The 27,665-nt window shown below is 40.6% G+C and overlaps 1 non-coding gene and 1 pseudogene across 1 annotated transcript; one reads left to right on the forward strand and one right to left on the reverse strand.

Annotated features, from left to right (window-relative positions):
• Positions 1 to 437: 437 nt before the first annotated feature.
• The window catches only part of LOC107611148 (uncharacterized), a 52,123-nt pseudogene continuing 24,895 nt past the window's right edge, over positions 438 to 27,665 (reverse strand).
• LOC148548463 (small nucleolar RNA R71) lies at positions 26,727 to 26,834 on the forward strand. The gene has a single exon (XR_015898868.1). It is a non-coding gene; the product is annotated as a small nucleolar RNA R71 (small nucleolar RNA).

The raw sequence follows: 27,665 nt of genomic DNA on the forward strand, positions 1-27,665 counted from the left end.
GTGCATCTTCTAACTTCCTGGCCCAATCTTTCCTTGTGCTTCCCACTATTTTTTTTAAAATTCTCTTCAACTCTCTATTTGCTAATTCAGCTTGGCCATTAGTCTGAGGATGGTATGGTGTGGCTACTTTATGGATTACTCCATATTTGTGGAGGAGTTTCTCCATTTGTTTGTTGCAGAAGTGACCACCACCATCACTGACAAGACCCTAGGGTACTCCATATCTAGTGAAGATATGCTTCTTAAGGAATTGAAGGACAATTTGTGCATCACAAGTGGTTGTGGCTATGGCTTCCCCCATTTTGAGACATACTCTACTGCTACCAAGATGTATCTAAAAGAATAAGAAGGGGGAAAAGGTTCCATGAAATCAATGCCCCATAGGTCAAAAAGCTCAACTTCCAAGATGAAATTCTGAGGCATCTCATTCCTTTTTGTCAATCCTCTAGCTCTTTGGCATTCATTGCATTGGTGAACAAACTCTCTGGCATCCTTGAAGATAGTTGGCCAATAGAAACCACTTTGTAATACCTTTGCAGCTGTTCTCTCTGGTCCAAAGTGTCCACCATATGCTGAACCATGACAATGCCACAATATGTCCCTCATTTCATTTTCATGGACACACCTCCTAATCATTCCATCAGAGCACCTCTTGAATAAAAAGGGTTCATCCCACAAGAACTTCTTTGCTTCATTGAGGAGCTTCTTCACTTGTTGCTTAGAACATTCTTGAGGTATCTTCCCTCCCACTTTGTAATTCGCTATGTCAGCAAACCAGGGTGTTTGTTGAACTTGGAACAGGTGCTCATCTGGGAAGTTCTAATTTACTTGTTGTGGTCTATCTTGACAGGCTTCTTGTGGTACTCTTGATAAATGATCCGCCACTTGATTTTCACTTCCCTTCCTATCTCTTACTTCAATATCAAACTCTTGAACTAGCAGCACCCACCTAATAAGCCTTGGCTTTGAATCCTGTTTAAACATCAAATACTTAAGAGCAGCATGGTCAGTGTACACTATAACTTTGGAGCCAATCAAGTATTGTCTAAACTTGTCAAATGCATAAACAATCGCCAAAAGTTCTTTCTCAGTGGTTGTATAATTTTTCTGTGTTTCATTTAACACTTTGCTGGCATAATATATGACATGGTGCAACTTGTCTTTCTTTTGTCCCAGCACAGCACCAATAGCAAGGTCACTTGCATCACACATAAGTTCAAAAGGTAAGTTCCAATTAGGGGGTGTGATGATTGGTGCTGTGATGAGTTTTCTTTTTAAGGTTTCAAAGGAATGCTTACAGTTGTCATCAAAGATGAAAGGGTTGTCAATCACTAGCAAATTGCTCAATGGCTTTGCTATTTTTGAGAAATCTTTGATGAACCTTCTGTAGAAACCAGCATGCCCAAGAAAACTCCTTACTGCTTTCACATTAACGGGTATAGGAAGTTTTTCAATAATTTCTATTTTGGCTTTATCAACTTCTATACCTCTGCATGACACCTTATGCCCAAGAACTATCCCTTCAGGAACCATGAAATGGCATTTTTCCCAGTTTAAGATCAAGTTAGTTTCTTGGCATCTTTTCAAAATAAGAGTTAAATGATGCAAACAGGTGTTAAATGAATTTCCAAAGACAGAAAAATCATCCATGAAGACTTCTAAAAAATTTTCAACCATATCTAAGAAAATGGAAAGCATACACCTCTGAAATGTGGCTGGGGCGTTGCACAGCCCAAAGGGCATCCTCCTGTATGCAAAAACTCCAAATGGACATGTGAAAGCAGTTTTCTCTTGATCTTTAGGGTCCACCACGATTTGATTGTAACCAGAATACCCATCTAAGAAACAATAATAAGCATGGCCAGCTAATCTTTCCAGCATCTGATCAATGAATGGGAGAGGGAAATGGTCTTTCCTTGTGGCATCATTCAATCTTCTATAGTCTATGCACATCCTCCACCCAATCATTTTCCTAGTAGGAATCAACTCATTCTTCTCATTGGTGATGACCGTCATTCCTCCCTTTTTTGGTACAACTTGAACCGGGCTCACCCATGAGCTGTCAGAGATTGGGAAAATTATTCCAACATTCCACAACTTCATAACTTCTTTTTAAACTACCTCCTTCATGGCTGGGTTGAGCTTCTTTGGAGTTGGACCACAGGCTTTGATTCTTCTTCCAGCAAAATTTTACGCATACAAATGGCTGGGCTAATACCTTTGATATCGTCAATTGTCCACCCCAAGGCTGCTTTGTGAGCTTTCAGCACTTCAATCAGCTTTGTTTCTTCTTCCATATTCAAGGAGGAGTTAATGATCACTGGTAGGGTCTCTTCTTCTCCTAGGAACACATATTTGAGGTGAGGGGGAAGAGGCTTCAATTCCTGTTTTGGCTTCTCTTTCTCATTGTCTTCACTAGAGATTTCTACCACCTCTTCTTCCTGTTGCTCATGACAAGTGGCTTCTAACATTTCCTCCACTAGACTTTCTATCATGTCCACCTTCATGTAATTTTCTTGTTCAAGAGGGTGTTGCATTGATTTGAAGACATTGATGACCATTTGCTCATTATGTACTCTAAAAATCATTTCTCCCTTCTTTACATCAATAATGGCTCTGGCTGTGGCTAAAAATGGCCTTCCCAAGATGATTGAGTTGTTTTCTTCTTCCTCTGTATCCAGAATTATGAAGTCTGTTGGGAAGATAAACTCCCCAACCTTCACTAACAGGTTTTCCACAATGCCATTGGGTGTCTTGATTGATCTGTCAGCCATCACCAAAGACATCCTGGTAGGTTTGAGTTCCTCTATGGCAAGCTTTCTCATCATTGATAACGGCATCAGATTGATGCTAGCACCAAGGTCACAGAGAGCTTTGTCTAGGGTCATTTTGCCTATGGTACATGAAACTACAAAGCTCCCTGGATCTTTAAGCTTTGGTGGGATGACTCCTTGAATCACAGCACTACATTCTTCAGTGAGAAGTATGGTTTCTTTCTCTTGCCAACTCCTCTTCTTGTTGATGAGTTCTTTTAAGAATTTTGCGTACAAGGGCATTTGCTCAAGTGCTTCAGCTAAGGGAATATTGATCTCCAATTTCTTAAAGATTTCAAGAAATTTTGGGAAGTGTTGTCCTTAGTCTCTTTGTTGAACCGTTGAGGATATGGCAAAGGTGGTGTGAAGTTCACCCCCTACCTTTGTTCCTTGGTTGGCTCTTTCATTGCTTCCTTCTCTTTCCTTGATTTTTGTGGCTGATCTTCCCTTTCTTTGAGCTCTTTTGAGGTCTGCTTGCTTGCTGTTACATCTTCATTATTGGCTTTCTCTTCTTCAGCTTGTTTCTCATCACTTTTCTTTGGCTTCTTGGTTGCTTCTTCATTTTTCACCAGGATCTTTCCACTCCTCAGTTGAATTGCTTTGCACTCCTCTTTTGGATTAGGAATGATGTCACTTGGTAGTGAGCTTGATGGCCTTTCAACGGTAATTTGCTTGGAGAGTTGTCCATTTTGCCTTTCCATATTTTTCATAGAGGCTTCCTGATTCCTCAATGTCATCTCTTGATTTTTCATCATCTTTTCCATTAATAGCTCCAAGTTGTTAATCCTTTGAGAGTCTTGTGAGATTGGTTGATTGTGGGGTGTTGAGGGTTGAGGGTAAGTGTTTTGACTTGAGGCTTGGTTATTGGATGGATGATGGTTAGAATTGGGGTAGGTGTTTTGTGGTTTTCTGTATGTGGCTTGGCTATTGTTCTGTTGGTTGTTTTGTTTTGTGTTTTTCCAATTGTTTTGGTTTGAGTTTCTCTACCATGGTTGTTGAGTTTGATTGTGGTTGTCTCCCCATCTAAGGTTGGGATGGTTCTTCCATGAAGGGTTGTAAGTATCACCATAGACTTCATTTGGCCTAGAATTTTGGTTGTGCATGTACTGGACTTGTTCTTGCTGCTGCTCCTCTTGAGTTTCTTCATTTTGCCCCCATGTGGATGATGGTTGGCTTGTGTTGACTGCTGCAACTTGGAGGCTATCAATCCTTTTGGCCATTTGCTCAAATTGTTGTTGAATTTGCTGCTGCATCATTTTGTTTTGAGCTAGGATTGAGTCCACTCCTTCCAACTCCATCACTCCTTTCCTTTGTGATGGTTGGCGTTGCCTTTGGTGAGCAAAGAAATATTGATTATTGGCCACCATATCAATGAGATTTTGGGCTTCTTCTGCCGTTTTCATTAGTTGTAAAGAGCCTCCTGCTGAATAATCCAAAACCTCTTGAGATTTCAGTGTCAAACCTTCATAGAAATTCTGCAACCTGTCCCACTCACTGAACATTTCTGGTGGACACTTCCTGATTAGAGCCTTGTATCGCTCCCATGCCTCATACAAGGGTTCAGCATCCATTTGTGTGAATGTTTGCACTTCAGTCTTCAATCTAATAACTCTTTGAGGTGGGTAAAACTTGGCAAGGAACTTGGTTAATAGATCATTCCAATTGTTGATGCTGTCTCTTGGGAAGGATTCCAACCATTGAGTGGATTTGTCTCTGAGAGAAAATGGAAATAGTAGTAGCTTGTAACTGTCAGGGTGTACACCATTGGTTTTGACAGTGTCACAAATCCTCAAGAAGGTGGACAAGTGTTGGTTAGGGTCTTCAAGTGGTCCTCCTCCATAAGAACAATTATTTTGAACCAAGGTGATGAGTTGTGGCTTTAGTTCAAAATTCTTTGCATTAACATTTGGGGTAAGAATGCTACTCCCACAATGTCTAGGATCTGCACATGTGTAGGAAGCCAAAACTCTTCTCTGTGGTGGATTATTGTTATTGTTGGCTGCTCCTTCAGCTCCATTTGGTGGATTTGTTAGGTGCTCCTCCATATCCTGGAATTCTTCTTCTGACTCCTCTTCTCCAACAATGTTTTTCCCTCTTTCAGCTCTTCTTAATCTTCTAAGGGTTCTTTCGTCTTGTTCACAAAAAGTGGGTGTAATTCTCCTTGTACCTGACATACAATCAAAGCATAAGAATCACACAACACCAGAAAGGCAATAACACTTCAATCCATTGCTGAAGTGAAATGTTAATTGGATTAAGCAAAAATTCAAACAGTTAGTGTGTTAGTCAAAAATTAAAGAAACAAAAAATAAAAAGTGCTTGATCTAGATCTCCACTTCACTTAATCATTGTCAATCTAATTCAATCCCCGGCAACGGCGCCAAAAACTTGATGTGTGGAAAACGATCCAACACAAAACTCACCGGCAAGTGTACCGGGTTGCATCAAGTAATAATAACTCACATGAGTGAGGTCGATCCCACAGGGATTGAAGGATTGAGCAATTTTAGTTTAGTGGTTGATTTAGTCAAGCGAATCAAGTATTGGTTGAGTTGTTTGCAATTGACAGAAACTAAATTGCTTGAAATGTAAAGGGAGAGGGGTAAAATGCAGTAAATGAAAGAATAGGAAAGTAAATGTGTTGAATCTTAAAGTGCAAGTAATGTAAATTACAGAAACTTAGATTGTAAGAAATGTAAATGACTGAATCTTAAAGTGCAAGTAATGTAAATTGCTTGAATTGTAAAAGGGATTGGGAGTTGGGTTTGCAGAATTTAAACAAGAGCAAGTGAATTGCAATTAAACAGAAGAGTAGAAGATGAATTGAAGTAAAGCAGATCTCAACAGAGAAGTAAAAATGCTTTAAGAATTTAAAAACAGAGAATGAGCAATGCTTAATTTGCAGCAATTTAAAAGAGGTTGAAGATCTCAGGAGTGGAAGAGACTAGATAACAAGTCTAGATCTCAAATCCTTCCTTGATCCAACAAGAACAATTGCAAATGAAATAAAGGAAATTAAATTGCAGAAGTAAATTGCAGAAGAGTAGAAGAATGAAGTTCTTCAATTCTTCACCCAAGATCCAAAGCAAGAAAAGTAAGGAGTGCTCAAACAAGAACCAGGAAGAAGAGAGATCAATTCTCCTTCCAAATTCTCTAAGATCCAAATTCAAAAGTAAAAAGCTCAAAAATCAAAATGAAAATTAAAAGAAAAATTCAAAGTAAAGTCTATAGGTGTCAAAAGGTCCTAATTACATCAAACTAACTCCTACTTATACACTTTCTATTCTTGGATTTTGGAATTTGGATGGGCTTTTGATTTGGTGAAGAAATGAATTAAGTTAGAGTTTTAATTCAATTTTTCAGCCCAATATTTCACCTCCCAGGGGTAAGCTCAGTTAGAAAACCCAATTGAGCACTCAAGTGTTGCCATCCGTGTCATTTGGTGCGTGCGTCCCAGCCTTGGCCGTTGCGTGACACTAGAGCTCAGTTGGAATTTTGAACTGAGCTCTAGGTGTGTCAAAATTGTGCGCTCCATGGCATCTTGGCAGTGTCAAGTGCGCGCTCATGACACCCTTTGTTGTGCCAAAATGTGCTTGGCCGTGTCAAATTGTAGGGAGAAGGAGATGTAGTGCTCAGTTGGAAAAACCAACTGAGCTCCCCCTTGTGCAGCGCCTTGTTTGAGACTTCAAAGTCCCAAGTTCAAATCTTGGTGGAGGAAGTCTTGGAGCTAATTTCCTTGGATGAGTGGGCGTTCCTCCCTTGTGTTTCCAAGAGCTCCCTTGTTCGAACCTTGGCCCAAGCATTTTAGCTATTTCTTCTTGCTTTTCCTTGCAAGCTTGGTGGTACTCCTTCCTTATGTTTCAAAGAATTCCCAAGTTCGAATCCTAGAGGAAGCATTTTAGCTATTTCCTCTTGAATTTCCTTGCAAGGTGAGTAGCGTTCCACCTCTTTGGTCCTTGGTTCGATCCTTGGGTGAAGCTCTTTGGCTATTTTCTTCTCCTTTTTCTTCCTTGGGTCATGAGTTCGACACCTTGAGGCTTCACTCCTTGGAAGTTCATCTTGAATTAATTTGGAGAGGTCCCCGATAAAGCTCACTTAGTTAACTGAGCTTTATGCCATTTCCTTGCTTTCTTTAGTGCTCAGTTAACTATTTGAACTTAGCTTTGTACTTTGCCTTCTCCTTTCATTCCTTGTGAAGCTCAGTTCATTTTTCCAACTTAGCCTTCCTTCTTCCTCAATGTTGGCACACTTTTGCTTCCCTTGGGCACGCTTTTTGCTTCCTTGGGCACGTCTCTTAGGCCACGCTTTTCTTATTTTCTTCTTTCTTCACCTACAAGTAATCAAAACAACCAATCAAAGTATCACTAAATTCACAAAGTTTATAAATCATTAAAATTCAATTAAATTTGGCTTTATCCTCATGATTTAGCATCAAATAAATGGTGGTTGTTTGATTCAAAGAAATTATGCATTTTCATTCCAAATTACTTACTTAGAATGCAAGAAAGCGCATAAAACCTAATAAAAACAAAGAAAAAGGCTAGTGAAACTAGGCTAAGATGACTTGTCATCAGTAATTTTTCAATTACCTCTACCTTAGCTTGATCCACCTCTATTCCTTTATTCGAAATCTTGTGCCCACGGACAATCCCTTCAGTCACCATAAAGTGATATTTTTCCCAGTTTAAAACCAGGTTAGTCTCTTGGCATCTTTTCAGAACCAGTGTTAGGTGATCAAGACAGGAGCTGAATGAGTCTCCATATACTGAGAAGTCATCCATGAAGACTTCCAGAAATTTTTCCACCATATAAGAGAAAATAGAGAGCATGCATCTCTGAAAGGTTGCAGGTGCATTACATAGCCCAAATGGCATCCTTCTGTAGGCAAATACTCCAGATGGACATGTGAATACTGTTTTCTCTTGATCCTGGGAATCTACTGCAATTTGGTTGTAGCCTGAATAGCCATCCAAAAAGTAGTAATAATCATGACCTACTAGTCTTTCTAGCATCTGGTCTATGAATGGTAAAGGAAAATGATCCTTTCTGGTGGCTGTATTGAGCCTTCTGTAGTCAATACACATGCGCCACCCTGTAACTGTTCTTGTAGGAACCAGTTTATTTTTTTCATTATGAACCACTGTTATACCTCCCTTTTTGGGAACAACTTGGACAGGGCTCACCCAGGGGCTATCAGAAATAGGATAAATAATCCCAGCCTCCAGTAACTTGGTGACCTCTTTCTGCACCACTTCCTTCATGGCTGGATTTAGCCACCTCTGTAGTTGAACCACTGGCTTAGCATCGTCCTCCAATAGAATCTTGTGCATGCATCTTGCTGGACTGATGCCCTTAAGATCACTTAAGGACCACCCAAGAGCTGTCTTGTGTGTCCTTAGCACTTGAAGTAGTGCTTCCTCTTCCAGTGGATTTAAAGCAGAGCTTATGAGTACCGGAAAAGTTTCACCTTCTCCCAAAAATGCATATTTTAGGGATGGTGGTAGTGGTTTGAGCTCGGGTTTAGGAGGCTCCTCCTCTTCTTGAGAAAGTTTCAGAGGCTCTTTCAATTCCTCTGAATCCTCCAGATCAGGCTGAACATCTTTAAAGATGTCTTCCAACTCTGATTTGAGACTCTCAGCCATGTTGATCTCCTCTACTAAAGAGTCAATAAGATCAACTTTCATGCAGTCTTTTGGTGTGGTTGGATGCTGCATGGCTTTGACAGCATTTAATTTAAACTCATCCTCATTGACTCTCAGGGTTACTTCCCCCTTTTAGACATCAATGAGAGTTCGTCCAGTTGCTAGGAAAGGTCTTCCTAGAATGAGAGTAGCACTCTTGTGCTCCTCCATTTCCAGTACCAAAAAGTCAGTGGGAAAGGCGAATGGCCCAACCCTGACAATCATGTCTTCAATCACGCCTGATGGGTATTTAGTGGAGCCATCAGCAAGTTGGAGACATATCCGAGTTGGTTTGACTTCCTCAGTTAAACCAAGCTTTCTGATAGTGGATGCGGGTATTAGATTGATGCTTGCTCCAAGATCACATAAAGCTGTCTTGGTGCAGTTACCATCTAATGTGCATGGTATCATAAAGCTCCCGGGATCTTTAAGCTTTTCTGGGAAGATTTTCAGAATGACTGCACTGCATTCTTCAGTGAGGAGAACTCTTTCAGTTTCTCTCCAATCCTTCTTACGACTCAAGATCTCTTTCATGAACTTGGCATAAGAGGGTATTTGCCCAAGTGCCTCTGCAAACGGAATCTTTATTTCAAGAGTCCTAAGATAGTCTGCAAAGCGGGCAAATTGCTTATCCTGCTCCTCTTGGCAGAGTTTTTGAGGATAAGGCATCTTGGTTTTGTATTCCTCAACCTTAGTTGCTGCAGGTTTATTTCCTATAGAGGTGGTTGGAGAAGCCTTTTTAGAGGGGTTGTTATCAGCACTTGTGTGTGTCTGATCCCTCACTGGCATTTGAATGCCAGGGTTAGAAGCTTGATTGGCATTGAACGCCAGCTTCTTACCTGTTTCTGGCATTTGAACGCCAGAACTGAGCCTCCATTAGGCGTTTGACGCTAACTCCTTGCCTGTTTCTGGCGTTTGAACGCCAGAACTGAGCATGGGTTGGGCATTTAGCGCCAGCTCTCCACCCTTTTCTGGCGTTTGAGCGCCAGAATCATTCCTTTCTGGGCTCTTACTGTCCTCGGAGGGATTTTGGGTAGCAGTTTGTTTATTTCCTGGCTTCTTGCTGCCTTGAAGTGAGGTATTTAATGTTTTCCCACTTCTTAATTGAACTGCTTGGCACTCTTCTGTTATTTATTTTGATAACTGCTGTTCTGTTTGCTTCAACTGTACTTCCATATTCATATTAGCCATTCTTGTGTCTTGTAGTATCTCCTTGAATTCAGCCAGCTGTTTTGTTAGAAAATCTAATTGCTGATTGAATTCAGTAATTTATTCTGCAGGACTGAGTTCAGCAGTTATTGTTTTAGCCTCTTCTTTCATGGAAGATTCACTACTTAGGTACAGATGTTGATTTCTGGCAACTGTATCAATGAGCTCTTGAGCTTCTTCAATTGTCTTTCTCATGTGTATAGATCCACCAGCTGAGTGGTCTAGAGAAATCTGAGCTTTCTCTGTAAGCCCATAATAGAAGATGTCTAACTGCACCCACTCTGAAAACATTTCAGAGGGGCATTTTCTTAGCATCTCTCTGTATCTATCCCAAGCATCATAAAGAGATTCATTATCTCCTTGTTTAAAGCCTTGGATGTCCAGCCTTAGCTGTGTCATCCATTTTGGAGGGAAATATTGATTCAGGAATTTTTCTGACAGTTGTTTCCATGTCCTTATGCTAGCCTTAGGTTGGTTATTTAACCACCTCTTAGCTTAGTCTTTTACAGCAAATGAAAACAGTAATAATCTGTAGACATCCTGATTTACTTCCTTATCATGTACTGTGTCAGCAATTTGTAAAAACTGTGCCAGAAACTCTGTAGGTTCTTCCTGTGGAAGACCGGAATACTGGCAACTTTGCTGCACCATGATAATGAGCTGAGGATTCAACTCAAAGCTACTGACTCCGATGGAGGGTATACAGATACTACTCCCATATGAAGCAGTAGTGGGGTTAGCATATGACCCCAGAGTCCTTCTGGACTGTTCATTTCCACTTAGGTCCATGATGGAGAAAGGGAGATGATGTGGATTTATTTTATTTATTTTATTATATTTAAAAAAATTCGAAATAATAAAAAAAATAAAAACTACAATAAAAAAAGAATTGAAAATATTTTATGAGGATTTTCGAAAAGTGAGGAGAGAGAAAGTGGTTAGGATATTTTTGAAAAAGATATGATTTTTAAAAACTTGACAACTAAGATATGATAAGATAAAGAGTAAACTACCATTTGTACCCACAAAAGTTGAAAACGCTGACATATCTACCCATAAAAAAAGGAAATTACCATTTGTACCCATAAAAAATGGTTTTTACAAGCAAAATTATCCAAACCCTAAAAAATTACCTAAAATCCCTAAATTACCCTTATCTTCACCACCACACCACCTCCTTCACCCAATCACCTTTCTAACCCTAACCCTCTTCACCCAGCCACCACCCCCCCTTTTCCTTTTTAATCTCAAATCCCACTACCATCTCATTTTCTTTATCACTACTATCACCACCACCACCACTATACCTCCATCATCATCTTCTTCACATGCAGCAGCAGCAGTAACAACAACAATAACAACAACAATAAAAAAAGCAGAGAAAAACGGTTCTTCCTCCCTGAACAGCGTCGACGACGATGGTGGCAGTGACACCCACCGGTGCTGTCGCCCTCTCCTCTTTCTCCGATCTCTTGCGCGCTCTCTTCCTTTCAGACCAGCAACAACGACAGCGACGGACTCAATCAACGGCAGCAGCAGGGCGCGACGGTGGCGACAGCTCCCCCTTCCTTGGTTCTGGCTTGCATATCCTCTTTGGACTCCCTCAACAGCGGTGACGATGATGTGATAGCGGCAGCGAGTCCCCACGTTGCCAGTGTGGTCTCGCTCCCCCTCCTCTTCTCTTCTTCTTCCTCGAGTGGGAGTGTGTGTGTAATGTCTTCGTGTGTGAGTTTTGGAGGGAAAGGGGGTAGTGGCTGGGTGAAGGGGGTGGTGGTGGGATTTGAGATTAGAAAGGGAAAGAGGGGTGGTGGCTGGGTGAAAAGGGTTAGGGTTAGAAAGGTGATTGGGTGAAGGAGGTGGTGTGGTGGTGAAGATAAGGAATTTTGCAGGTAAGAGAGAGTGTGGGGGCAAAGAATCTGAAGATGGTTTTGTTGTTGTTGATGATGGTGAAGCCCTTTTCTGGGTTGAGAATTCGAAGAAGCAGAGAAAGAGAAAAGCAAAACACAGAAGGAAAGCGAGAGAAAGAGAAAGAGGAAGGAGCTGGCAGAGTTGACGGATTATGACGGCGGCGACGAGCTCAAAAAATGGAAGGAGAGAGAGAGGATGGGTTAGTGGTGGTGGTGGTAGTGGTGGGGAAAAGATGAGAACATTGAGAGAGAGAGAGAGAGGAGAAGGGGGGAGGGGAGGAGATAATAGTGGTAGTGGTGGAGAGAAGGGTAATTTAGAAATTTTATTTAGTTTTTTAGAGTTTGGATAATTTTGCTTGTAAAAATCATTTTTATGGGTATAAATGGTAATTTCCTTTTTTTATGGGTAGATATGTCAGCGTTTTCAACTTTTGTGGGCACAAATGGTAGTTTACTCTAAGATAAAATTTTGAAATTGAAATATGAATTTTTTTGAAACAATTTCGAAATATTTGCTCAAAAATAGTTAGAAAATATTTTTTTATTTTTGAATTCTATGATGAAAAAGAAAAACACACAAAAGACACACAACTTAAAATTTTTAGATCTAATGTTCCTTGTTTTCGAAACTTTTAGAGGGAAAACACCAAGGAACACCAAACTTAAAAATTTTAAGATCAAAACACAATGAAGACTCAAGAACACTTTGAAGACTCACAAGAACAACAAGAACATGAAGATAGAACACCAAACTTAAAATTTTTAGAAAACCAAAATAAAATTTTTGAAAACTAAAGAAAAGTTAACAGGAGAACACCAAACTTAAAGTTTGGCACAAGATTTATTCAAAGAAAAATTATTTTTGAAAAAGTTTTTTAAAAAAAAAAAGAAGATAGCCAATTACCAAGAACATAAGCACAACGCTCTAGCCAATTGAGCTATAATTTTAACGTGTTTTAATAAGGTATTTAATAAATAAATTTTTTTTTTAAATCTGAATTTTTTGAAAAAGCACAAGAAAAACAAGAAAAGACACAGAACAACTTGAAGATCAAGGAAGAACAAGAACATGCAATTCGAAAATTGAAAGACAAAGAAAAGCATGCAATTGACACCAAACTTAAAACATGACACTAAACTCACAGAAAAACTAAAAATCAATAAAGAAAAATAATATTTTTGAAAAATTTTTGAAAAGAAAATAAAAGACACTGACCCAAAAGACGAAAATTTCGTAATCTAAGCAACAAGATGAACCGTCAGTTGTCCAAACTCGAACAATCCCCGGCAACGGCGCCAAAAACTTGGTGCACGAATTGTAAATCACACTTTTTATAACTCGTACCACTAATCAGCAAGTGCACTGGGTCGTCCAAGTAATACCTTACGTGAGTAAGGGTCGAATCCCACAGAGATTGTTGGCTTGAAGCAATCTATGGCTATCTTGTAACTCTTAGTCAGGATGTTAATTATAATTACCAGTTTGAATTGCGAAGAATAAAAGAGCATGAAATAAATACTTGTTATGCAGTAATGGAGAATATGTTGGAGTTTTGGAGATGCTTTGTCTTCTGAATCTCTGCTTTCCTACTGTCATCTTCTTCACGCACGCAAAGTTCCTCCTATGGCAAGCTGTGTGTTGGCGGATCACCGTTGTCAATGGCTACCATCCGTCCTCTCAGTGAAAATGGTCCAGGTGCGCTGTCACCACACGGCTAATCATCTGTCGGTTCTCACTCATGCTGGAATAGGATCCATTGATCCTTTTGCGTCTGTCACTACGCCAACCCTTGTGAGTTTGAAGCTCGTCACAGTCATTCAATCCCTGAATCCTACTCGGAATACCACAGACAAGGTTTAGACTTTCCGGATTCTCAAGAATGCTGCCAATGGATTCTAGTTTATACCACGAAGAATCTGATTAAGGAATCAGAGATACTCATTCAATTGAAGGTAGAATGGAGGTGGTTGTCAGGCACGCGTTCATAGGTTGAGAATGGTGATGAGTGTCACAAATCATCACATCCATCATATTGAAGTGCGAATGAACATCTTAGATAGAAACAAGCGTATTTGAATAGAAAATAGAAATAATTGCATTAATTCATCGAGACACAGCAGAGCTCCTCACCCCCAACAATGGAGTTTAGAGACTCATGCCGTCAAAGAGTACAAAGTTCAAATCTAAAAATTCATGAGATGTAAAATAAATCTCTAAAAGTTGTTTAAATACTAAACTAGTAACCTAGGTTTACAGAAAATGAGTAAACTATGATAAATAGTGCAGAAATCCACTTCTGGGGCCCACTTGGTGTGTGCTGGGGCTGAGACTAAAGCTTTACACGTGCTTAGGCTGTTTTGGGCGTTTAACTCCAACTTGTAACTTGTTTCTGGCGTTTAACGCCAGAATAGGGCAGAGAACTGGCGTTGAACGCCAGTTTGCATCGTCTAAACTCGGGCAAAGTATGGACTATTATATATTGCTGGAAAGCCCTGGATGTCTACTTTCCAACGCAATTGAGAGCGTGCCATTTGGACTCCTGTAGCTCCAGAAAATTCACTTTGAATGCAGGGAGGTCAGAATCCAACAGCATATGTAATCCTTCTTCCGCCTCTGAATCAGATTTTTGCTCAGGTCCCTCAATTTCAACCAGAAAATACCTGAAATCACAGAAAAACACACAAACTCATAGTAAAGTCCAGAAATGTGAATTTTTCTTAAAAACTAATAAAAATATACTAAAAACTAACTAAATCATACTAAAAACTATATAAAAATAATGCCAAAAAGCATATAAATTATCCGCTCATTAGTCACGTAGCACCAAAAGAAAGTAATAGAAATGCAATAGTGGAATAAGAACATTAAACACCAATAGAAAAATAATAAATATAGAAAAGAAAATAAAAACATGTATACAGTTAAAATGCAATGAATGAAAATATGCAAATAGATTAAGTAAAATAGAATGAAAGAGAATAAGGAGGAGAAGTTAAAAAGATAAAGAAAGAGAAAGTAAGAAAGGAGGAAGAAAAAAAGAGAAAAGAGAGAAGAAAGGAGAAGGAAATTAAAAATGGAACGCGACGCGTGCGCGCAGGTCACGCGTGCGCGTGAGAACTGTATTCGCCATGTGACGTGTACGCGTGGGTGGTCTTGGAAGCAAAAGGACGCGCACGCGTCAGGGACGTGTTCGCGTGGAATGATTTTTGTGCCTCTAGCACAGTTCCATCGTAAGGGCAGCACAACTCTCTGTTCAGGTGCTCTTTACGCCGATTTTCATCCCCATTACGCGTGGGTTGAACTTTCTGCAGGGGATGCGTACGTGTAAGGTACGCATACGTGATGAGCGGATATTTTATACGTTTTTTGGGGTTAATTTCTTGTAGTTTTTAGTATGTTTTAGTTAGTTTTTAGTATATTTTTATTAGTTTCTAGGCAAAATTTATATTTCTGGACTTTACTATGAGTTTGTGTGTTTTTCTGTAATTTCAGGTATTTTCTGGCTGAAATTGAGGGAGCTGAGCAAAAATCTGATTCAAGCTGAAAAAGGACTGCTGATGCTGTTGGATTCTGATCTCCCTACACTCGGAATGGATTTTTTGGAGCTACAGAACTCGAAATGGCATGCTTCCAATTGCGTTGGAAAGTAGACATCCAGTGATTTCCAGCAATATATAATAGTTCATACTTTGCACAAGGATAGACGACGTAAACTGGCATTCAACGCCAGTTCTCTGCCCGATTCTGGCGTCCAGCGCCAGAAAAGGATCAAAAACTGGAGTTGAACGCCCAAACTGGCATAAATACTGGCGTTCAACTCCACAAATGGCCTCTGCACGTGAATTACTTAAGTCTCAGCCCAGCACACACCAAGTGGGCCCCAGAAGTGGATCTCTGCATCATCCATCATAGTCTACTCATTTTTTGTAAACCTAGGCTACTAGTTTAGTATTTAAACAACTTTTAGAGACTTATTTTGTATCTCATGACATTTTAGACCTAAACTTTGTATTCTCTGACGGCATGAGTCTCTAAACCCCATTGTTGGGGGTGAGGAGCTCTGCTGTGTCTCGATGAATTAATGCAAGTATTTCTGTTTTCCATTCAAACACGCTTGTTCCTATCTAAGATGTTCATTCGCGCTTAACTGTGATGGAGGTGATGATCTGTGACACTCATCACCTTCCTCAAATCATGAACGTGTGCCTGACAACCACCTCCGTTCTATATACGATTGAATGAGTATCTCTTAGATTCCTTAATCAGAATCTCCGTGGTATAAGCTAGAACTGATGGCGGCATTCATGAGAATCCGGAAAGTCTAAACCTTGTCTGTGGTATTCCGAGTAGTTTTCAAGGATTGAATGACTGTGACGAGCTTCAAACTCCTGAAGGTTGGGCGTTAGTGACAGACGCAAAAGGATAGTAAATCCTATTCCAACCGGATCGAGAACCAACCGGTGATTAGCCGTGCTGTGACAGAGCGCGTGAGCGTAGTTTTCACTGGAAGGATGGAAGGTAGCCATTGACAATGGTGATCCACCAACACACAACTTGCCATAGGAGGACGTGCGTGCATGAACAAGAAGACAGAGGAAAGCAGAGATTCATAAGACAAAGCATCTCCAAAACTCCAACATATTCTCCATTACTGCATAACAAGTAACCTTTAATCCATGCTCTATTGTTTATTTGCAATTCAACTGATAAACATAATTGACTTCCTGACTAAGATTTACAAGATAACCATAGATTGCTTCAAACCAACAATCTCCGTGGGATTCGACCCTTACTCACGTGAGGTATTACTTGGACGACCCAATGCACTTGCTGGTCAGTGGTACGAGTTGTGAAAAGTGTGATTCATAATTCGTGCACCAAGTTTTTGGCGCCGTTGCCGGGGATTGTTCGTGTTTGAACAACTGACGGAATATTTTGTTGCTTAGTTTTAAAAACAAATTTTCGAAATATATTTCTAAAATTTAGATTTTTATTTCAAAATTTAAAACTTGTTTTCAAAATCATCATATCTTTTTCAAAACTTCCTAACCACTTTCTCTCTCCTCATTTTTTTGAAAATCTTCACCCATTTTTATTTATTTTATTTTAATTTATTTTGTTTTTGAAATAAATAAATAAAAATATTTTCTCTATTTTACATCATCTCCCTTTCTCCATCATGGATCTAAGCGGAAATGAATAGTCCAGGAGGACTCTGGGGTCATATTCTAACCCCTCTACTGCTTCATATGGGAGTAGCATCTGCATACCCTCCATTGGAGTCAGTAGCTTTGAGTTGAATCCTCAGCTCATTATCATGGTGCAGCAAAGCTGCCAGTATTCCGGTCTTCCACAAGAAGAACCTACAGAGTTTCTGGCACAATTTTTACAAATTGCTGACACAGTACATGATAAAGAAATAGAGCAGGATGTCTACAGACTGTTACTGTTTCCATTTGCTGTAAAAGATCAAGCCAAGAGGTGGTTGAATAACCAACCTAAGGCCAGCATAAGGACATGGAAACAGCTGACAGAAAAATTCCTGAGTCAATATTTCCCTCCAAAAAGGATGACACAGCTAAGGCTGGACATCCAAGGCTTTAAACAAGGAGATAATGAATCTCTTTATGATGCCTGGGAGAGATACAGAGAGATGCTACGAAAATGTCCCTCTGAAATGTTTTCAGAGTGGGTTCAGTTAGACATCTTCTACTATGGGCTTGCAGAAGGAGCTCAGATGTCTCTAGATTACTCAGCTGGTGGATCTATCCACATGATAAAGACAATTGAAGAGGCTCAAGAACTCATTGATACAGTTGCCAGGAATCAGCATCTGTACCTAAGCAACAACCCTTCTATGAATGAAGAGGTTAAAACAGTAACTGCTGAACTCAGTCCTGTAAAACAAGCTGCTGAATTCAATCAGCAATTGGACTTTCTAACAAAGCAGCTAGCCGAATTTAAAGACAGGTTACAAGAGACAAGGATGGCTAATATACATATGGACGAACAGTTTAAGCAAACAAAGCAGCAGCTGTCAAGGCAAATAGCAGAAGAATGTCAAGCAGTTCAACTAAGAAGTGGGAAAACATTAAATACCCCACCTCAAGGCAGCAAAAAGCTAAGAAATGAGCAAACCACCCAAAATTCACCTGAGGACAGTAAGAGCCCAGGGAAAAATAATTCTGGCGCTAAAACACCAGAAAATTGGTGGAAGGCTGGCGCTGAACGCCCAGACCATGGCCAAAACTAGCGTTCAACGCCAGAAACCAAGCAGGACTGGCGTTCAACGCCAGAAATGGGCAAGGATCTGGCGTTGAACGCCTAAAATGGGCAGAATCTGGCGCTGAACGCCCAAAATGGGCACAATTCTGGCGTTCAAACGCCAGGAACAGACAAGGAGTTGGCTTCTCATGTCACTCCAGCTTCTAACTCTGGCACTCAATTGCCAGTGAGGGATCAGACACACACAAGCGCTGATGACAACCCCTCTAAAAAGGCTTCTTCAACCACTTCTGTAGGCAATAAACCTGCAGCAACTAAGGTTGAAGAATATAAGGCCAAGATACCTTATCCTCAAAAACTCCGGAAAGAGGAGCAGGATAAGCAATTTGCTCGCTTGGCAGATTATCTCAGGACTCTTGAAATAAAGATTCCATTTGTAGAAGCACTTGAGCAAATACCTTCTTATGCCAAGTTCATGAAAGAGATCTTGAGTCATAAGAAGGATTGGAGAGAAACAGAAAGAGTTCTCCTCACTGAAGAATGCAGTGCAGTCATTCTGAAGAGCTTTCCCGAAAAGCTCAAAGACCCTGGGAGCTTTCTGATACCATGCACATTAGAAGGTAATTGCACCAAGACAGCTTTATGCGATCTTGGGGCAAGCATCAACCTAATACCTGCATCCACTATCAGGCAGCTTGGCTTAACTGAAGAAGTTAAACCAATCCGGATATGTCTCCAACTTGCTGATGGTTCCACTAAATACCCATCAGGCGTGATTGAGGACATGATTGTCAGAGTTGGGCCATTCGCCTTTCCCACTGACTTTGTTGTGCTGGAAATGGAGGAGCACAAGAGTGCTACCCTCATTCTAGGAAGGCCCTTCCTAGCAACTGGACGATCCCTCATTGACGTCCAACAGCGGGAAATAACCCTGAGAGTCAATGATGATGAGTTCAAGTTGAATGCTGTCAAAGCCATGCAGCATCCAGACACATCGACAGACTGCATGAAAGTTGATCTTATTGACTCTTTGGTAGAAGAGATCAACATGGCTGAGAGTCTCGAATCAGAGTTGGAAGACATCTTTAAAGATGTTCATCCTGATTTGGAGGATTCAGAGGACATGAAAGAGTCTCTGAACTTTCTTCTGAAAGAGGAAAAACCTCCTAAACCCGAGCTCAAGTCATTACCACCATCCTTGAAATATGCATTTCTGGGAGAAGGTGACACTTTTCCAGTGATCATAAGCTCTGCTTTAAATTCACAGGAAGAGGAAGCACTTATTCAAGTGCTAAGGACACACAAGACAGCTCTTGGGTGGTCCATAGGTGACCTTAAGGGCATAAGCCCAGCTAGATGCATGCACAAAATCCTATTGGAGGATAATGCCAAACCAGTGGTTCAACCACAGAGGCGGCTAAATCCAGCCATGAAAGAAGTGGTGCAGAAAGAGGTCACCAAATTACTAGAGGCTGGGATTATTTATCCTATTTCTGACAGCCCCTGGGTGAGCCCTGTCCAAGTCGTCCCAAAAAAGGGAGGCATGACAGTGATTCATAATGAAAAGAATGAACTGGTTCCTATGAGAACAGTTACAGGGTGGCGCATGTGTATTGACTACAGAAGGCTCAATACAGCCACCAGAAAGGATCATTTTCCTTTACCATTCATAGACCAGATGCTAGAAAGACTAGCAGGTCATGATTATTGCTGCTTTTTGGATGGCTACTCAGGCTATAACCAGATTGCAGTAGATCCCCAGGATCAAGAGAAAACAGCATTCACATGTCCATCCGGAGTGTTTGCTTATAGAAGGATGCCATTTAGGCTATGTAATGCGCCTGCAACCTTCCAGAGATGCATGCTCTCTATTTTCTCTGATATGGTGGAAAAATTTCTGGAAGTCTTCATGGATGACTTCTCAGTATATGGAAACTCATTCAGCTCCTGTCTTGATCACCTGAAACTTGTTCTGAAAAGATGCCAAGAGACCAACCTAGTTTTAAACTGGGAAAAGTGTCACTTCATGGTGACTGAAGGAATTGTCCTTGGGCATAAAATCTCAAACAAGGGAATAGAGGTGGATCAAGCAAAAATAGAGGTAATTGAAAAATTACCACCACCTGCCAATGTTAAGGCAATCAGAAGCTTTCTGGGGCATGCAGGATTCTATAGAAGGTTTATAAAGGATTTTTCAAAAATCGCAAAACCTCTAAGCAATCTGCTAGCTGCTGACACGCCATTTGTGTTTGACACAGAGTGCCTGCAGGCGTTTGAAACGCTGAAAGCTAAGCTGGTCACAGCACCAGTCATTTCTGCACCAGACTGGACGTTGCCATTTGAGCTAATGTGTGATGCCAGTGATCATGCCATTGGTTCAGTATTGGGACAGAGGCATGACAAGCTTCTGCATGTCATTTATTATGCCAGTCGCGTTCTAAATGATGCCCAGAAAAATTACACAACCACAGAAAAAGAATTACTTGCAGTGGTTTATGCCATTGACAAGTTCAGATCATACTTAGTAGGATCAAAAGTGATTGTGTATACTGACCATGCTGCTCTTAAATATCTACTCACAAAGCAGGATTCAAAACCCAGGCTCATCAGATGGGTATTGCTTCTGCAAGAGTTTGATATAGAAATAAGAGACAGAAAAGGGACAGAGAACCAAGTGGCTGACCATCTGTCCCGGATAGAGCCAGTGGAAGGGACGTCCCTCCCCTTTCTTGAGATCTCTTAGACGTTTCCTGATGAGCATCTATTTGCCATTCAGGAAGCACCATGGTTTGCCGATATTGCAAACTATAAAGTTGCAAGGTTCATACCCAAGGAGTACAACAGGATACAAAAGAAGAAATTAATCACTGATGCAAAGTATTACTTGTGGGATGAACCCTATCTCTTTAAGAGATGTGCAGACGGAATAATCCGTAGGTGTGTGCCTAGAGAAGAAGCACAGAGGATCCTATGGCATTGCCATGGATCACAATATGGAGGCCATTTTGGAGGTGAGCGAACAGCCACCAAGGTCCTCCAATGTGGCTTCTATTGGCCCACACTCTATAAAGATTCCCGAGAGTTTGTACGTAATTGTGACAGTTGCCAAAGAGCTGGTAATCTGCCTCATGGTTACGCCATGCCTCAACAAGGAATCTTGGAAATTGAGTTGTTTGACGTATGGGGAATTGATTTCATGGGACCTTTCCCACCATCATACTCAAACACTTATATTCTGGTGGCAGTTGACTATGTATCAAAATGGGTTGAGGCTATTGCCACACCCACCAATGATACTAAAACAGTGCTGAAGTTCCTCCAGAAACATATCTTTAGCAGGTTTGGTGTCCCTAGAGTACTAATCAGTGATGGGGGCACTCACTTCTGCAATAAACAGCTTTACTCTGCCATGGTTCGGTATGGAATTCGCCACAAGGTGGCCACTCCATATCATCCACAAACCAATGGGCAAGCTGAAGTCTCTAACAGAGAATTAAAGAGAATCCTGGAACAGACAGTAAATACCCGTAGAAAGGATTGGGCACGGAGCCTAGATGATGCTCTGTGGGCTTACAGGACAGCATTCAAGACCCCCATAGGGACATCTCCATACCAACTCGTGTATGGTAAGGCATGTCACCTGCCCGTGGAACTGGAACATAAGGCCTACTGGGCAACCAGATTCCTAAACTTTGATGCCAAATTAGCAGGAGAAAAACGATTGCTCCAGCTAAATGAGCTAGAGGAATTCAGATTCACAGCTTTCGAAAATGCCAAGCTTTATAAAGAAAAATCAAAAAAATGGCATGACAGAAAGCTGTCATCTAGAATCTTTGAACCAGGACAGAAGGTCCTGTTGTTTAATTCTAGACTCAGGCTATTCCCTGGGAAACTGAAATCCCGGTGGAGGGGACCATACGTGATTACAAGTGTGTCACCATATGGTTATGTGGAGCTTCAAGATATTGATTCTGATAAGAAGTTCATTGTCAATGGACAGAGAATCAAGCATTATCTTGAAGGCAACATTGAGCAAGAATGCTCAAGGCTGAAGCTAGATTAAAAGCTCAGCAAGGTCCAGCTAAAGACAATAAAGAAGCGCTTGCTGGGAGGCAACCCAGCCATGGGGCAACAATCCTCTAAGCATTTTGCCCTATTCCTATTTTTATTTTTATTTGTTTATATAGAGTTCATTGACAACAAGGTAAATAATCATTTACAGAAGACCTCGGCACACAAAACAGAGAAAAAGATCTCACTGGCAAGAAAATGCCAGTAAAAGTGCATTTTGGGCGTTCGACGCCCAAAATGGGCATCCACTGGGCACTGAACGCCAGTGATGGTAGCAGCTGGGCGTTCAACGCCAGAAAGGAGCACCCACTGGGCGTTGAACGCCAGTAATGGCAGCAGCTGGGCGTTGAACGCCCAGGAGAGCAGCATTTGGGCGCTGAACGCCCAAAACAGGCAGTGTTTGGGCGTTCAAACGCCAGGACAGCAGGGAGGAGCCAAATTCATTTTTCCACACGTATTTCCATTTTAATTTCAAATTTTATGTTTCAATGCATGATTTTTGCATGAACATGTTAAGAACCCTGATTTCTAAAATCCTTAATCTCTAAAAATCCCTCTTTCCAAATTCAATCCAAACTCTTTTCAAAACTTTTCTGAAAACAAATCTATCTTTTTCACTCAAAAATCTTTTCAACTAATCCATATCTTTTTCAAATCTCCATATTATCTTTTTCAAAATTCAGATTTATCTTTTTCAAAAATCTATCATATCTTTTCAAAATTAAACTATATCTTCTATCTTATCTTTTCCAATTTTTCGAAAACGCACCCCCCCATCCCTTTAAATTTGGGTTCGGCCTCCCTCCTCCTCCATCAACAATTGCACCTAGCTCTTCTTCTATCCCTCTCCTTTCTCTTCTTTTGCTTGAGGACAAGCAAACCTCTAAGTTTGGTGTGTTTATCCGAGATCACTAAGATCATGGCTCCTAAAGGAAAACAACCCATTCCAAGAGGCAAGAAAGAGAGCGTTCCAAAACCACTTTGGAATCAAGGGAAGTTTTTATCTAAAGAACATTCAGACCATTATCTTAAAGTAATGGGTCTGAGATCAGTGATCCCGGATGTTAGATTCGATCTGAAAGAAGATGAATATCCGGAGATCCAGGAGCAAATTCGAATCAGGAACTGGGAAGTCCTAGCTAATCCTGAAACGAAAGTAGGAAGGAACATGGTCCAGGAATTCTATGCTAATATGTGGCAGACTGACAAGCAAAAACTATCTGGAACTGCCTTCTATGAATTTCGGACCATGGTCAGAGGAAAGATTGTTCATACCACCCCTGACAAGATCAGAGAGATCTTAAAGCTACCTCAGCTAAAGGATGATCCAGACTCCTTCAACAGGAGGATGATGAGAGTAGACATTGACTTGGATAAGATTCTAGAGGACATATGTATCCCTGGAGCCAGTGGACCACCAACACAAAGGGTGTCCCAAATCAACTCAAGAGAGAGGATCTCAAACCAGTTGCCAGAGGATGGCTGGACTTCATTGGGCGTTCTCTGTTGCCTACTAGCAACCGTTCTGAAGTCACAGTTAAAAGAGCAGTGATGATCCATTGCATCATGATGGGAAAGGAAGTGGAGGTTCATCAGTTGATTTCAACTGAACTCTACAAAATTGCTAACAAAAATTCTAAAGAGGCCAGGTTGGCTTATCCGAGCGTGATTTCTCTGCTCTGCAAGGACGCTGGAGTAAGGATGGGAATAACTGAATATATCCTAATTGAAAAGCCAATCACCAAAGCATCAATGGAAAAACAACAAGCACAGGAGGATCCCATCAAGAAGAGAGCACAGGAATTCTTCCCAGAGATCCCTCAATCTGAATACTGGGAGTATCTTGAGACGTCCGTTACCAAGATACGGGAAGCTATGGAGAAAATAATAAAAGAACAGAAGGAACACAGTCAAATGTTGACCTATATGTTTAAAGAACAAGAGGAGCAGGGGCGTGACTTAAGGGAATTGAAGCGCCAAAAGTCTTCTCTTGTAGGACCAAGCACCCCAAGGATCAGAGGAACCCCCGTGCCCCAGAATAAAGGTTGTTAATTTCCAATTTCTACCTTAATTCTGTGACAGTGTTCTTATAGAAGTTTACCTTAGGAGTCATATAGTAGTAATTAGTATCTATTTTAATTTTATCTCCAATTAAGCTATAGTTTATTTTTCTCATCATCAGCAAACATGAATAAAGTAGTAGATCTTTTGAATAAGAGGCAATAAAATTTCGAGTTTTAATAAGAGAAATTCTAATTAGTTAAATGTGGTGGCAATGCTTTCTGTCTTCTGAATGAATGCTTGAACAGTGCATATGTCTTTTGAATTTGTTGTTTAAGACTGTTAAATATGTTGGCTCTTGAAAGAATGATGAACATGAGACATGTTATTGATAATCTGAAAAATCATAAAAATGATTCTTGAAGCAAGAAAAAGCAGCAAAGAACAAAGCTTGCAGAAAAAAAAAAGAGAAAAAGAAAAAGCAAGCAGAAAAAGCCAAAAGCTCTTAAAACCAAGAGGCAAGAGCAAAAAGCCAATAACCCTTAAAAACAAAAGGCAAGGGCAAATAAAAGGGATCCCAAGGCTTTGAGCATCAGTGGATAGGAGGGCCTAAAGGAATAAAATCCTGGTCTAAGCGGCTAAACCAAGCTGTCCCTAACCATGTGCTTGTGGCGTGAAGGTGTCAAGCGAAAACTTGAGACTGAGCGGTTAAAGTCAAGGTCCAAGGCAAAAATAAGAGTGTGCTTAAGAACTCTGGACACCTCTAATTGGGGACTTTAGCAAAGCTGAGTCACAATCTAAAAGGTTCACCCAATTATGTGTCTGTGGCATTTATGTATCCGGTGGTAATACTGGAAAACAAAGTGCTTAGGGCCACGGCCAAGACTCATAAAATAGATGTGTTCAAGAATCATCACACTGAACTAAGAGAATCAATAACACTATCTGAATTCTAAGTTCCTATAGATGCCAATCACTCTGAGCTTCAATGGATAAAGTGAGATGCCAAAACTGTTCAGAAGCAAAAAGCTACTAGTCCCGCTCATCTAATTAGAATCTGAGCTTCAATCAAAAACTCTGAGATATTATTGCTTCTCAACCTATTAGTCTTCTATTTTATTTATCTAGTTGCTTGAGGACAAGCAACAGTTTAAGTTTGGTGTTGTGATGAGCGGATATTTTATACGCTTTTTGGGGTTAATTTCATATAGTTTTGAGTATGTTTTAGTTAGTTTTTAGTCTATTTTCATTAGTTTTTTAGGAAAAATTCATATTTCTGGACTTTACTATGAGTTGTGTGTTTTTCTGTAATTTCAGGTACTTTTCTGACTGAAATTGAAGGAGCTGAGCAAAAATCTGATTCAGGCTGAAAAAGGACTGCTGATGCTGTTGGATTCTGACCTCCCTGCACTCAAAGTGGATTTTCTGGAGCTACAAAACTCGAAATGGCATGCTTCCAATTGCGTTGGAACGTAGACATCTAGGGCTTTCCAGAAATATATAATAGTCCATACTTTGCACAAGAATAGACGATGTAAACTGGCGTTCAACGCCAGTTCTCTGCCCGATTCTGGCGTCCAGCGCCAGAAAAGGATCAAAAACTGGAGTTGAACGCCCAAACTGGCATAAATACTGGCGTTCAACTCCACAAATGGCCTCTGCACGTGAATTACTTAAGTCTCAGCCCAGCACACACCAAGTGGGCCCCAGAAGTGGATCTCTGCATCATCCATCATAGTCTACTCATTTTTTGTAAACCTAGGCTACTAGTTTAGTATTTAAACAACTTTTAGAGACTTATTTTGTATCTCATGACATTTTAGACCTAAACTTTGTATTCTCTGACGGCATGAGTCTCTAAACCCCATTGTTGGGGGTGAGGAGCTCTGCTGTGTCTCGATGAATTAATGCAAGTATTTCTGTTTTCCATTCAAACACGCTTGTTCCTATCTAAGATGTTCATTCGCGCTTAACTGTGATGGAGGTGATGATCTGTGACACTCATCACCTTCCTCAAATCATGAACGTGTGCCTGACAACCACCTCCGTTCTATATACGATTGAATGAGTATCTCTTAGATTCCTTAATCAGAATCTCCGTGGTATAAGCTAGAACTGATGGCGGCATTCATGAGAATCCGGAAAGTCTAAACCTTGTCTGTGGTATTCCGAGTAGGATTCAAGGATTGAATGACTGTGACGAGCTTCAAACTCCTGAAGGTTGGGCGTTAGTGACAGACGCAAAAGGATAGTAAATCCTATTCCAACCGGATCGAGAACCAACCGGTGATTAGCCGTGCTGTGACAGAGCGCGTGAGTGTAGTTTTCACTGGAAGGATGGAAGGTAGCCATTGACAACGGTGATCCACCAACACACAGCTTGCCATAGGAGGACGTGCGTGCATGAACAAGAAGACAGAGGAAAGCAGAGATTCAGAAGACAAAGCATCTCCAAAACTCCAACATATTCTCCATTACTGCATAACAAGTAACCTTTAATCCATGCTCTATTGTTTATTTGCAATTCAACTGATAAACATAATTGACTTCCTGACTAATATTTACAAGATAACCATAGATTGCTTCAAACCAACAATCTCCGTGGGATTCGACCCTTACTCACGTGAGGTATTACTTGGACGACCCAGTGCACTTGCTGGTCAGTGGTACGAGTTGTGAAAAGTGTGATTCATAATTCGTGCACCACTTCTGCAGGCATTTTCTTTAGGTGAATGGATCCACCTGCAGAGGTATCCAATGACATCTTAGATAACTCAGACAGACCATCATAGAATATATCCAGGATGGTCCATTCTGAAAGCATGTCAGAAGGACACTTTTTGGTCAGTCCTTTGTATCTCTCCCAAGCTTCATAAAGGGATTCACCTTCTTTCTGTCTGAAGGTTTGAACATCCACTCTAAGCTTGCTCAGCTTTTGAGGAGGAAAGAACTTGGCTAAGAAAGCCGTGACCAGCTTATCCCAAGAGTTCAGGCTATCCTTAGGTTGAGAGTCCAACCATACTCTAGCTCTGTCTCTTACAGCAAAAGGGAAAAGCATGAGCCTGTAGACTTCAGGATCTACTCCATTAGTCTTAACAGTATCACATATCTGCAAGAATTCAGTTAAGAACCGAAAAGGATCTTTAGATGGAAGTCCATGAAACTTGCAGTTCTGCTGCATTAGAAAAACTAATTGAGGTTTCAACTCAAAGTTGTTTGCTCCAATGGCAAGAATGGAGATGCTTCTTCCATGTAAATTGGAATTTGGTGCAGTAAAGTTACCAAGCATTCTCCTTGCATTGTTGTTGGGTTCGGCTGCCATCTCCTTTACTTGTTCAAAATTTTCAATCAAGTTGTCTCTAGATTGTTGTAATTTAGCTTCTCTTAATTTCCTCTTCAGAGTCCTTTCAGGTTCTGGATCAGCTTCAACAAGAATGCCTTTTTCTCTGTCCCTGCTCATAAGAAAGAGGAGAGAAAAAGAAAAGAAGAGGAATCCTCTATGTCACAGTAAAGAGGTTCCTTATTGTTAGTAGAAGAAAAGAAGAAGAGAAAAATCTGAACTCAGAAAGAGAGAGAGAGGGTTTGGATTTTTGGTGGGTGAGGGAGAGATGTTAGTAGATGAATAAATAAATAGAATAAGATGAGAGAGGGGAATTTCGAAAATAATTTTTGAAAAAGAGTTAGTGATTTTTGAAAATAGTTTTTGTAAAAGGTTAGTGGTTTTTTCGAAAATAAAAATCACAATTTAAATTAATTA

The sequence above is a fragment of the Arachis ipaensis genome, chromosome B8, assembly GCF_059453495.1.
Source record: "Arachis ipaensis isolate K30076 ecotype BB chromosome B8, ASM5945349v1, whole genome shotgun sequence".
NCBI lineage: Eukaryota > Viridiplantae > Streptophyta > Magnoliopsida > Fabales > Fabaceae > Arachis > Arachis ipaensis.